General features: G+C 37.0%; 1 long non-coding RNA gene across 1 annotated transcript in view; it reads left to right on the plus strand.

Annotated features, from left to right (window-relative positions):
- Positions 1 to 2,071, plus strand: part of LOC108368728 (uncharacterized) — a 26,306-nt gene extending 24,235 nt beyond the window's left edge. Inside the window, exon 3 of the long non-coding RNA XR_001848412.1 lies at positions 2,061 to 2,071. This is a non-coding gene — a long non-coding RNA (uncharacterized LOC108368728). The remainder of the gene's footprint in view (positions 1 to 2,060) is intronic.
- Positions 2,072 to 13,843: the final 11,772 nt, after the last annotated feature.

Consider the following 13,843-nt stretch of genomic DNA (forward strand, 5'->3'; position numbering starts at 1 on the left):
CTCGGCAGGCAATGGCAAACCTCCGAGTGTATTTCTGCCATGAAAAATAGCTTCTCATAAAAATCCAATCGCCGTTCGGAGTCGGCGTAAAACTGTAGGTCCCTCCGCTTTGCGTGACAACATCAAGGCGCACGCCAGAAGTCAGAGGAGAAGCTCGGCCAAACACTAACATATGTGTAAGCGCCAATCTATTCTTATTATTAATATAATTTTCAAATAAATAATTCCCTTAGTTCAAGTTGAAATATACTTTTTAAACAGGTGGCAGCCCTCCCCCATGAGTGTGGAGTCGATTCTATATATCTCCATACCGTTATCCAGTATTCTATCACAAATATTTCCTGCAATTTGTACTATGAAAAATTCCGTTTGTATGGGAGGTGCCACGCCCACTCGTACAATCGAGATTAAATCTATCCTATATTTTAAGTTGGGCTAAATTAGAGCAGTATACAAAATTTCATCGTGATTGGTTAAGTAGTTAAAGCGTGAAAGCTTAGTAAATAGACAAACTAACTTTCGGATTTATAATATTAGTAAGGAAAAACCAATTAGTATTGATTTTTTATGTGGTAGCAGCTTATTAAATTTGCACACCGATTACATTTTGTGTTCATTCTTATCCAACGGCAGACTTAGGAAAAGGTTCATTTCGACTGCTTTGGGCCGTAGGAAGAGGGATGTTAGATGCGCTAATGTGGGTGAGCATTAGGGATGTTAATTTTTCGGCTTTTTTCGATTCCGGGATTTTCGGGATGTCGTTATCGTAATCCCGGCATTAAGATATTCCTCACTTTTCAACCACTTAAATCGAATATATTGCTTCTATACTGTTTGAGAAGGTCTCCTACTATAAAAAAATAATAAATGAAAGGGATTGAAACTTACTTTTTTATTTAAAATGTCGTGTTTATTTTTTCTCTCTGATATCAGGATTTATTTTAAAGGACTTTGTAATCTCAAAGATATCATTGATTCCAAAAATTATTTAAATAATTCAATGTAATGTAGAATATGGGTAACAAATGCAAGAGGAAATTTCTTTAGAATTTGAAAAATTAAAATTTTTTGACTCACAAGGACGCATAGGTAATTTTTTAAGCTGATATAGATATAAGGACGAAATTCATTTTTGGGCTATCGTCGTCAGAGAGAAAAACTAAAAACGCAATTTTACTATATTTGGCCCATGGTTTCGCGAATATATTGATTTTTATGTACAAACCTTACTATCGCACGATGTTATATGAATAATGAGCAAGATATTTATAAACAAAATATGAATTATTAAATAAAAAACGAAATATAGCCAATACTGCTAGAGAAAAGGAGTTTCTATTATTTCCATCGGTGCAAATTACAAATTCTGGGGAAATAGTCCCGGGATTTCCGGGACTTAAAAAAGGTCGGGATTCCGGGTTTAACATTCCTAGTGAGCATTTAAAGAGGTGGCAAGTGTATCAGTTTAACTTGCTACAGTATCCCGAACGCAGTTGTGCCAAAGTATTTCGAGCTAAACGAACCAACTTGAGGTCTTCGTTTGCGATCAGGGGCGTTAGTCTGCGATGATGAAATTTAAGGGGTGAGAGTTGCCGAAGGTGTCGATTGATTCGCGATGAATATTCTCTCTATAACAGGCAATCTTATTATAGTTAGTCTGGTTCAGCGGATGGCGTAATTTCACTGCCAGGGCAGTCGGTTCTGTATGTGCCGGTTTAATCTTATTAAGTTAGGTGAATTTTTCACTTATTTCTCCCTGTTTTCTTGTAATCCAAAATACTTTGAACTTATAATGCCTAATTGATTTCATAATTAAAGCTATGTCTATTTTTAGCAGGCAAATTCGAAATTTTTACCGTGATTTCTGATTAACAGCAACTGTTACTATTGAGAAAATATATTTAAAAAAAACTGGTTTAACCGGGGGGTTTTTTTAATTAAAAATTATGAAACCGGTTTTTTTCCAAATGGCCATTTTTCAAATAACTCGAAAGCCGATTTTTGAAAAAGGGCGAATAATCGAAAACTCTAGTATTTCAGTTAGCTTTCGTAAGATCCAGGATTCAATATGCCGTTTAAAATTGGAGGCCATATCATGATACAGAAGGAATCCAAAAAAAAAAAGATCTATTAAATTTTCGTTCCAATCTTTGATTTTTAGTTATCCTAGGCCTTCCCACTCAGTTATTGTCTTTAAAATCGCTAATTTCTGATTTTCATTTGTCTCGTGCAGCTTTGTTTTTGAAATATTAAATGGATAAGTTACTGCCCTGCCCTCTGGGAAAGGCTATACGTCAACATTTCTGTGCGGAATATTCGGGACTCACACAATTCTACATTCAATTCTCCGAATTCAACTATGCCAAATTAATTCCATGTACAAAGCTTTATCCGAATCAAATAACATTCCGAGCTTCTTTTTATTTGTCTTCTAGTGCATTTCAAAGACTTTTGCATAAATATTGTAATTATTTCGTTAGCAATGGAGGCCGCGGTGGTGTAAGCAATAAGCAGTGCGCGCTTTCACTCCGCAGCGCCTGGGCTCAAGCCCTTTTCAAAGCAAAAAAAATTTAGAAAAAATGTTTTTCTTAACAGCGGTCGCCCCTCGGCAGGCAATGGCAAACTTCCGAGTGTGTTTCTGCCATGCTCCTCATAAATATACAATCACCATTCGTAGTCAGCGTAAAACTATATATCCCTCCCCTTTGTGTGACAACATCAAGGCGCACACCTCAAATCGGAGGAGAAGCTCGGCCAAACACTAACATATGTGTAAGCGCCAATCTATTATTATTATTATTATTTCTTTAGCAATTGTGTTCTACGGCCAAAGGAAAATTATTGTTTCAATTTTGTATTTACATACCGCTTTACCAAGGCCAACAGCCGTTTCAGGGTGCATAGTAATTTTTGAAATTACAATTTTATACTAATTTTTAATTTTTGCTTTTGTATTTTTAATTACTTTTTACTGCGGAAACCAGCGCCGGAAAGCATAGCGATTACAAATTGTTACAGTTTATCATATGTGCAGGTGTTTACTCTTGCTAATAGTGCCCGACGGCAATAGTTTTTCATTGCATACTTATGTTGAAATACTAGGCTCTTTGAAAGCACACACGGTGTCCATGGGTATACATTAATTCGCATACATATATTGTGTATACATACGTATGTATAAATGCAAGTTTCAGTCTAAACAAACTAACCTTTGCTCGGATATATCGCAAATCCACCAGTCTCTAATGAGTGTGCAGCTGTGTTTCCCACAGCGGTGACAAGTGCTGTTAATGAAGCAAGTAACCACAGGAAGCAACAGCCATAACATTTATGTACGTGCAGGTTGCCCGAAGCACTAAAATACACATGGAGATCAAACCCAGCAATAAAATCCCTCACCTAATGCGATTTTGGTGACTTTTCAGGAGGGCGGGGAACCGGATGAAAAACTTGGCAGGTTCGGTTCTGGGGCTCTAACTGGTTTTGCACCTTTAGAATGGTTCGTCAAAACGTTTTTTTTTTTGTGCTTTGACAGAGGCTTCGGTTTGGTTCAACGGATCAGGAACTGAGAAAAACCATATATAATTCTGTTCTTTTTATTCAGGAACAATCGAAAAAAACTATAAAAACATATATAATTTTTGTCATACGCTTTATTTAGTGACAAAAATTCTCAGATGGTAAAACCATATTTAATAAAAGAAAAAAGTGTGGAAAATTTGTCAATTAAAATTTGGTCGAAAAGAATATTAATTAAATCTTCATAAAAAGTGGTTCGATTTCAGTAGTTCATATAGATGAGTTAATTAGCTAAAAGTGTTTAGTCCGGTTCAAAACCGGGTGGGGTCAAAAACAAGTTCACGTCCCTGTTTTCCAATGATTACATAGGCCAACAAAATTTTGGAAAATACCAGATACAATGACTTGACTATTTCCTACGAAATAAAATACTCCAGCAAGCAAGTCTTATGAGATATTCTAATCAAAAAGTATGAAAATGGCAGAATACAATTTTTTTAATAATAGCACCTTAAAATGCACTTTGTTACCTTTAAAAATTTTCTTTATACCGGGTTTTCAATGCAAACTCAAAATGGCGAACCTAATATGGAGGCTTTGTAATTGTTCAGATATGTCAAACTTGTTTAAGAGTCAATAAGGAAAAAAATTAACCCTATATTGGGATTAAGCAATCCAAATTCTATATATCGAAGTTGTCAAGTGCCGTTCGCTGGCAAATTTTATTTTATTATTATCTTTTTTTGCTTCTGTTTTGTCATTTGAGTACATACAAAAATGTAAAAACCTCCTTAAACATTCATAAAAGCAAAAGGTGAAAGTAAATATTCTGAATAAAATGTTGTGAAAACTGAAGCTTGGTGTGCTCCCTCCCATATAATATTTGTGTATAACGAAAATAAAATGGAATTTCCTGCTTGGTAATTTAAACAAGTACAAATGCATATGGGCAAATAATCACATAATGTCCACACTAATTGGCTACGTCAACCCATTACCGACATATGTGCATATATAATTTGAAAACTGAAGTTTTTAACTGCAAAAATCTGTTGCAATTTTCGATGCACAATTTTAACTATGTACCTAAATATCCTTATGTAAATATTTATATTACTAAGCAAGTACAAGACGGCCGCGATGGTGTACTGGTTAGCAGTGCGCACTACCATTTTGCAGGCCTTGATGCGAGTATGTAGAACTCCTTTGAAATGCACTTATTTGCATTGTACTTAGAATGATTTTCTTGCACATTTATGCGAGGCATCGATGAAATTATAATTTCATAGCTGTCCTTTAAAATAGTTATTTCTTATATTAGAACTCCTTTTTTAATTCGGGTATAATTTGCCGCCTTTTTCTTGGAACGTGACCCAAGCACCGCAAGGAGAGAAGCTGCAGTCGCAGCACACAACCGAGACTCAATTCTAATTAAACAATGAGAAAGAAGTAGTTGGCTACAAGGAACAAGAAAAATACTAAGCCACCCGGCGTGAATGGCGATGACCGCGGCTATAAACTATTATTAGAAACTACGTATTTTCAATTGACCCACAAAAGTTGTATGATTAGATGCAATCAATTAGCACTCGCTTAAACATTAAGCGAACAATCGAAAATGGAAATTTTGTGTGGTTAATCGAGCTCAATTTGCGTGTAAAGGGAGAAAGCTTTGCTAATTACTTAATTAACTGCCTGTCTGAACTTAGCATTAAAAAAATTTCTTATTAACGCACATAGCATATTGCACACTTAATCATAGTATAGTAATCGTTTCGTTATGCCGAAACGAATGCATGACTACTCGGCTTCTTCACCTTTTCGCGCCGTGAATCACCGTCACCAGTTATAGTCTAGTTACTCTAGACTTAACTTGCATAAGAAATCGTCAATGATTACTCAACACGTCATCTCTGCCAGAAGCGAAAATATATTGTTTTTGTATTTTCCTTTTCAGATAAAGGTCACTTTGCCGCCTCTAAGCGAGATCAAAAAACTCCTGAACAATATATTAGGTTACGTTACGTAAATTAAGTCTAGAATAGCTGAGCCTTTAAGAAACTGATGCTACATGAAACAAATTTTAGGGTCGTTCCTTCTCAGCTTAAAAAAATAGTGGTTCCACTTAATGACGTATATCTTGCGAACCAATTGAACAATCGCAATAAAATTAATTAACAAAAAATAAAAAAGCAAAACAGTCGTTATTTTTTATATTTCCCCCGTTAAAGTTTGAAAACTGGAGCCATTCATTAATTTCTCAGAAACTATCAGGCCTATCGAAAAGTGATGTATTTATGAAGAATTCCATTGGCTTTCATTTGCCGTATTTCGTATTACGATTGTTCAATTGGTTCGTAAGATATACGTGGAGTTTTTAAGCTGAATAATGGTAAATTTCAAATATCTCGAAAACGAATCTATAGGAATAAAAATTAATTCGATTTTCGGAATTACCGAGCAATCCAACATAGGGATTGGATAGTGGCGTCTGGAGAACAAAAACAAAACTAAAGTTTTTGATGCAGTGATATTAGCATGATATTATTAATTTTCAAACATTTTCTATTGAAATGACAAATAATTTTAATTTGCTAAACAAAAGTGTAAACAAATGCCGATTTCAAAATGGCAATGTTGGGCGCTTCAATTCACGAAACATTTATGATCAGGCGAGAACATGATTATGTATAGCAATGTACAGAGCTTCATTGAAATACACATGTTCGGCATAAAAACTTATAAATTAGTGTGCCGAAACGATTTCACTACTGTCGTTAGTTGCTTAATGTGGGGAGTGCCTAACTTTGACTAAGCGCGGGCATACATGGCGTATGAGCAACAAATTGTCCTGTTTATCTATATCTATACTAATTATATAAAGAGAAGTCCCTTTTTTTTGTAACAGGTAATCTCGCGAACGGCTGGACCGATTTTCATGAAATTTTGTATACAAATAGCTTTCGGTAACCACCATGTTTTAGGCTAAAATAATTTTACTTTTTTTCGGGTAGGTGGACCAGGGACCGGTCTATTCGAAAAAATCTCATTATAGTCCGACTTGCTTAGAATTTAGTACGTAAGTAGCTTTTTAGCATATATTAGCATATATGACCCATTTTTTCCGGGAAGTGGTCCAGGGACCGATCTATTCGAAAAAATCGAATTTACGGTCCGATTTGCTTAAAATTCGGTACGTAGGTAGCTTTTTAGCATATATTAGCATATATGACCCATTTTTTCCGGGAAGTGGTCCAGGGACCGATCTATTCGAAAAAATCGAATTTACGGTCCGATTTGCTTAAAATTCGGTGCGCAATAGCTTTTTAGCATGTATTAGCATACGTGATCAATTTTTTCCAAAAACTGGACCAGGGACCGATCTATTCCAAAAAATCGCATTTATGGTCCGATTTGCTTAAAATTCGGTACGTAGGTAGCTTTTTAGCATATATTAGCATACATGATCCATTTTGTCCGAGAAGTGGACCAGGGACCGTTCTGTTCGAAGAAATCGTATTTATGGTCCGATTTTTGCCTGGATAAGCTTATAGATTCCTGTTTTCCAATTTTCATGCTATTTCGAATATAAATAGCTTTAAGTAACGACCATATCAAGTGGCGAATTCGTCGCTAGGCAAGATTTTTTTGCGCCAATCAGAAACAGCGGATACTGTCAAAATATAATTATAATATATAATACATCTCAACTAATTTATATTTAGAAAGCCGTTTGTTAGTTTTCGCAAGGCTCGAGAGCGGCTGAACCGATTTTTTTGAAACTGCCACCTGTCGCACGTGTCCCAAGGATGGTTTTAGGCTGAAAAAAATCTATATGTAAAGGGGGTGTGACATCTCCCATACAAACCGAATTTTTCACACTCTTATCTATGGAAATTTTCTGGTAGAGTTCTAGAGTTTTGTATGGAGATGTACGAAATAAATCGCATACTCTTGGAGAAAAATTGGAACTATTGGAAAAGGGGGCGTGGCATCTTCCATACAAACCGAATTTTTCATACTGCCTATCTTTGGAAGTGTTCATGGTATAGTTCTGGAACTTGGTATGGAGATATACGAAATCAATCGCATACTCATGAAGAAAGAGGGCAGCTGTTGGAAAGGGGGGCGTGGCTCCTCCCATATAATTCGAATTTTTATACTGCATATCTCCGAAAGTATTCATGGTACAGTACTGGAACTTCGTATGGAGATATGTATATAGTTGAAATCAAGCCCATACTCATGGAGAAAATTTGGACTATTTGAAAAGGAGTGTGAGGCCTACAAACCTACCGACCTTTAGCTATCTTTGAATGAATTTTTTTATTCTTCTGTAGGTGTGTTTGTGTGTGAAATCCTCCTAAATGGTTGTACGGATTTTAACGAAACTTTTTGTGTATTTGAGTGGGTCTCTGGATGGTTTAGTTTCACAATTTAATCCGACAGTTGGCGCTGTAGTTGAGTTATTACTAAAAATCTTATTTATGATCCGATTTGGCTAATGTTTTAAATATGTATGCAATACTATTGCAAAAACGTGCTGAAGTCGAGCTATAACTAAAAATAGCCAAGTGAGAAAAGGGCCCGTGAAGCCCAATGGATGTGATTTTCCAATATTATTATGCGTTCAAACTTTTAAGGTATTTCGTCTGAAATAAGTATATGTATATTGCATTTCTGTAGAACAATGATTCGCACCCATTTTGAAATTGCCACCTACTATACTGTAAAGCTTCTAGGACATTCACTATAGAACCGGGTCATTGTTGCCGCTAGGGAGTGAAGAGGAAAAAATTTATTTCGCTTTGGGAATAACCGTGCTATGAAATGCCGCACAACTGGAGAATTTCAAGAACGGATATAACACTTTCCTTAGGTTATTCAAAGCGGCAAATAACCACCAAACCTTAATCTTAGCAGACAAATGTGCCAATGGAAATCGTTAACGTGAATTGTTGGTAAAAATGTTGGACCAAAAAGTTTCAATAAAATATATAAAAATTTTGGGCGGGACGAAGTTCGCCGGGTCTGCTAGTATTCCATACAAACAAAATAATCGCTAATTTTTACAAACTATTACGGAGAAGTGATTAGTCGCAGCATGGTACTTCTATTGCAGTTAATTATTAAGTAATTTTTTCTCACTTATGATCATATCTCGGTAACAGATTTATCAATTTCTGCCGAAGTCGGTGCAATTAATAAACTTGGTACGGAAACGCAATTGTTTGAAAATTATTCAAATCAGACTAAAATTAAACCCCCGCTTCCCGTACAACGGCAAATTTCTGAAATACGTAAACTCCGATATTTCAATAACTGAGGACGCCAATTTACTCCAAGTTAAAATGTAGTTACAAAAATCTCTTAACAAAAGGTAAGACTTAAAATTGTACGATTTGAAGTCGATGTAATTTGCAAAATATTTTTAAATATTTGTTATAAAAGTAATAAATATTTCAAATGGAAACAAGTTTTTGCCTTTGTGTTAAGAAATCTTCAAAATGGATTTTGTAATACGCACAGATTTTAGTGCGGTTGGCAGAATAAGCCTCATACATTTGAAATACGCATTGTTTTCACTACACACTAGTCAAAATTTGCCGACCTATCTGAATAAAAAAACTAAAACCTTTCTCAATGTAGCAGTGAAAAACTCTTGGGTTACTAATATCCACCGATGCTTAAGCAAACTCACTAATAACTTAAGTGTATATGTAAATATGTATTTAGTTACGAAGTTTTTAAATCCGTTATCAGACGAGATAAGTAAAAGTGCGCACGTGATCCCAATGCACTTAAACTCATTAGGGCTATTCGCGATCCGGTGCAAATGGCCTAGCATCGTTGCATTGCAAATTTGTATTGCAAATTATTTGCAATACACAAACAAAATACACGCATTTGCATTTGTCATGGCTTGGCAAATTTGCAATACCGAAAATCCATAGCATAAAAATGCTATGCATTGCATTCATAAACAAAACCAAAGCTGATGCACAAAAATTGTTTTGCAAAAGCTTTACCATGACAGTTTAATAAAGGTCGCTCACAATCCATGGCATATTTCTGCAATTGCATAAATTTGTCAGCTCTTATGCACCGAATCGCGAATAGCCCTATTATAACCTAATTGAATGCCAACGGCATGATGCATCATTGTAAAGCACTTCCGTGCTGATATGTAATACGTATGTATATATGTATATACATATATGGCATGTACGTAGATATATTTTTATCATTTTTTGCTCTTACAAAGAGTCTCAAATATCCTAAACTTTCACCTTTTAACATCATTTGGGCAACTACAAATTTGTTGGTTTGCAAACAGAGAGAAATACAGCAATGAAATAAGGGAAAGATCGTAGGTTAGTTTAGGTTTGGTTGAGATGGTTAGAGAGAGTGACTCCTCTTTACACTTAGGCAAAGAAAGGCCCAATGTGATACCGTATGCAATCTTTGGTCCCCTATGATGTTGCGGCCCATGCTCGGGATCAAACCAATTCGTTAACGTGATGAATTTCGACCTGTAAGCATTCTTTTGAGAATAGATACCTCGGTACGTTTTAACCCTAAGAGTGCAGACGTGCATTTTTTTATCGTAGGGACGCCATGTAAGCCTAACCGTTCCACAGAAGGAGAGGTTTCTCCAGCATTCGTTTGCTGCTTGTCTGGTGCTGTTCCTTGCATGTACTTTGAAAGTGGCCATTGGTATATCTATTATGTCCTTCCGCGAAAGGATGAGTGTAGTCGTACAATTTCTCACCAGTTCATCAGCTTTGCAGTTGCCCTCAATATATCGGTGTTCAGGCACCCATATGAGTTTTATTCTATAATGCTGGGCCATCCCGTTTAGAGATCTGCGGCATTCAGGGTGCCGAGTATGTGAGTGAATATAATGGGCCTAGTGTCCCAGTCCTTTCGATTTGGTATGGTAATTATATTGTTTTTGGTGAAGGTATTTGATGGTATGCAGCAGTCAGTACTGGCAGGTATCGGTAGGTAGGCCACCATATAAGGCTCCATAACGCAGAATCGGGCGAACAATGGCAGTGTAGATCCTGTAAACTATCTTAAGTTAGAAGCCCCACGATACACCGATCGCCTTTTTACATGTGAAGAGCGCTGTAGTGTCTTTCTTGATGCGTGCTATTGTGTTGTCATTCCAGAGCAGTTTGCTGTCAAAAATTACTCCAAGATAGTTGGCAGTACGTTTCAATTCCAGGCTTGAGCCATCGGTGTAAGCACCTGTACCTTGTATTTGGTAAAAAGGGCTAGCTTCGTTTCAGATGGGTTAATCTCAAGACCGCTGTTTTTGGTCCAAGTAACGAGTTAGGCAAGAGCAGCTTCTATAAGATCACATAGAGTTTGAGGAAATTTTCCTGTTTCAGTGTCACTACCCATAGGAGTAGAAAGACAAGATCCCCTGTAAAGTGCCCGTCCTGACAGACCTGCGAGTGGTCTGTCTCCCCAAAGCGGAGCTCACCACCCTGCTGTTGAGCAATTGGTGGATGATCCTAACCAGAGATTTCTCCACACGCAGGTACGTCAGAACTGAGGTAATCGCATACGGGACGACACTGTTAAAAGCCCCTGCTATTTCCAGGATGCTACTAATGCAAATTCCGGGCATGTAGCCGAGTTTTAGGCAGCTGGTGAAGATGGTCTTTAGCCATGGATCTGTACGCTCCATGATGTGTTGTCGCTACGCCGGATATGTTCCAGTCGCTTAGAATTTCGTTGATGAGCTGTGGTGTAGCCTCTGCTGATTCTGAATCATATGACGTGTCATCGTTGCTTTCTGGGCAGTCATTGTCTAAGATTAATTTAACGGTTTCGGAACTTGAGTCAGTCCAGGACCCATCATCCTTCTGAATATAGCTAGGTGCTGTAGGTGATTTTGTGAGTACCTTACGGAGTCTGGAGGCTTCGGATGTAGTCTCTATCCCACTGAATTATTCCTGATGGCTTCCTTATATATGTTAAGTGTCGATTTATATTGTGCTTAAGATGACTATAGCACTTTCCTGCATTCTTTGCGAAGTTTTTTCAGATGGAGGACAACTACGGCGGTTTCTAGGCCTCCCTGGTTTTCCTCTTGGGACATGGTTTGATAAGTGCTGTCTCGCAACTCTCAGCAAAAAATCCAACTAATTGATCAAATTTCTCACTACTTTCTGGTTTGTTGAATGGTTCAGAAGGTAGGTTCTTATATACAAGTTTTCTGTAATACCCTCAATTAGTTTTTCTGATATTTCGTACACCTTTAGAGAGGGGGCCGAGTCGAATATGCTAAATTCTGTGAACCTGTGGTCTGAGAAAGAGCGCTATTTCTGGACCTTCCACACAGAGATCTGATTATTGAAAAATTCACTAACGAGGGTGACGTCAAGAACCTCCCCGCAATTGGTTGTGATAAGCGTAGGGTGACTTTCCTTGTTGCAAATAGCCAGATTTGAGCTTAGCAACTAGTTATAAAGTGGCTCCCCTCGTTAGTTTATGTCGGTGCTGCACCATTGGTTATGCAGTAGCAACTCCAATAAGTGCTGTGAGTGGGAAAGGGCCCTGATCGTCGTGGGCCAGGTAAAAAGAGGCTAATCTGTACTTCCTGCGCCCTATTTCTAGGCTGGCCGTGGAGATGTCGTCTGTGCTAAATTGCGGTAGGATAAAAAAGTTTATATTAGTTTTGACTAAAATGCAGGTGCGAGGTTTTCCCTTAACCTGAACCCTAAATAAGAGCGTAAACAGATAGTAAATCTTAGCATCTGTTTAGGTCCGCGACCTAAATATATTGCACCACCCTAATCCGCGTTTTGTCACTTGATGTAAGAGCACACAAACACATACATAAGTTACGGCTATCTTTCCAGCCGCTAACAACAAGCCCCACTGTACGGTAACTTATTGGAGGGGAAACTTAACGAAGGTTACTGTGCGGTGGGCTACATCCCTTTTCGTTTGTTGGCACTCTTGCACTTCTTAGAAGACAGCAAGGAGATCACGTCAGCCATCACACCACGTTCGGTAAGCCAACTCTTGTGAGCCACACTATTCAACCTCATAGATATTTACAAATAAAACGATTCTTAATTTCACTGCACTAAAACCACTGTGTCTTTTATTTTCTCCTATTTTCGTTACATTAACTTTACGCTGGTGCGCTCCATCTTCGTGCGACGCCACCTGCGTAAATAGCATCAGTTTCCGAGTATTACATAGTGGAAGTGGAACTTCTTTAAAGGTAATTTAAAAAGCACTTTTTTATGAACTAAATTTTTTAAGAAATTATAATAAATAAGCTTGAAATTTTTAAGAACATTTTCTCAATTTTCCTAATTTTTGTACAAATCTTAATTTTTTATTTATATAATTTTTGTTAGATAAAGAGCAATAAACAAACAATAACATTAAACAAAAAATAAAAAAAAAATGTACACACTGCTAGAAATGTTGAGGTGCATCGTTTGTTTCGGGGTTTTTGTTAGAAGTTCACTCCCCCGAGTTACGCAAACGCCGTTCGGCGCCCAAGGAATTTTAGGAATGTACAGTTTTTTACCTAAATGTGCTCTTAATATGATTACGTATTCTACGTTTAAATTTAGTAGCTGTGGCTCCGTCGCTGCCTACAGGTCAAGACGAACTCGCTGGATCCTTTTTTAATTTAATTCGGTTTTTTTTTTATGATGTGACTTCACAATGCATTGAATCGGAAAAAACATGATGTATTTTTTACGCGCCCATACCTAAGTAAAATTCTTTGTCACTTCATTGTTTTGCTTATTTCTCACTGCAGTTTAATTTTCACAATTAACACACAAATTGAGCCAAGATAATATGATGCTTTAAATTAAGAAAACTTTTTTACATTTTCCGCGCGGCATACTTTAAATTTACAAACCCTAAATACGACTTCAGTTCCATATTTGTCCCATTGCAATGTTTTAAATCATTCCCTATGAAATGCTGTTAATTTTAATGTAACTACCAATCAATAGTATTATCCTTAAAAAAAAATTTCAAAATAACCAACACCTATTAAGAAACTTTGCCTTTTGCGGCAGTGATAATGGTGGGGAGTCAGAACAACCTACGTAATGTAGAACCGAAAGGCTAAGGTGATTATTTTTTTAAGTGGTATGTGTACTTTAACCATTTTAGCATTTAAATTGAAATTTAAATTCGTGTTCCACACACAAAAGTGGGGTTACACACGAGAAGTAAACAATCAGACGCAAAAGGGGCGGAACTCCATACAAGTAAATATATGCACAAGACTACCTACGCAAACGGGTGTTGTTCACTGCAAACAAGAACCTGG

The sequence above is a fragment of the Rhagoletis zephyria genome, unplaced genomic scaffold, assembly GCF_001687245.7.
Source record: "Rhagoletis zephyria isolate East Lansing unplaced genomic scaffold, Rhagoletis_zephyria_1.1 Rzeph_scaffold_03278, whole genome shotgun sequence".
In the NCBI taxonomy this organism is placed as follows: Eukaryota; Metazoa; Arthropoda; class Insecta; order Diptera; family Tephritidae; genus Rhagoletis; species Rhagoletis zephyria.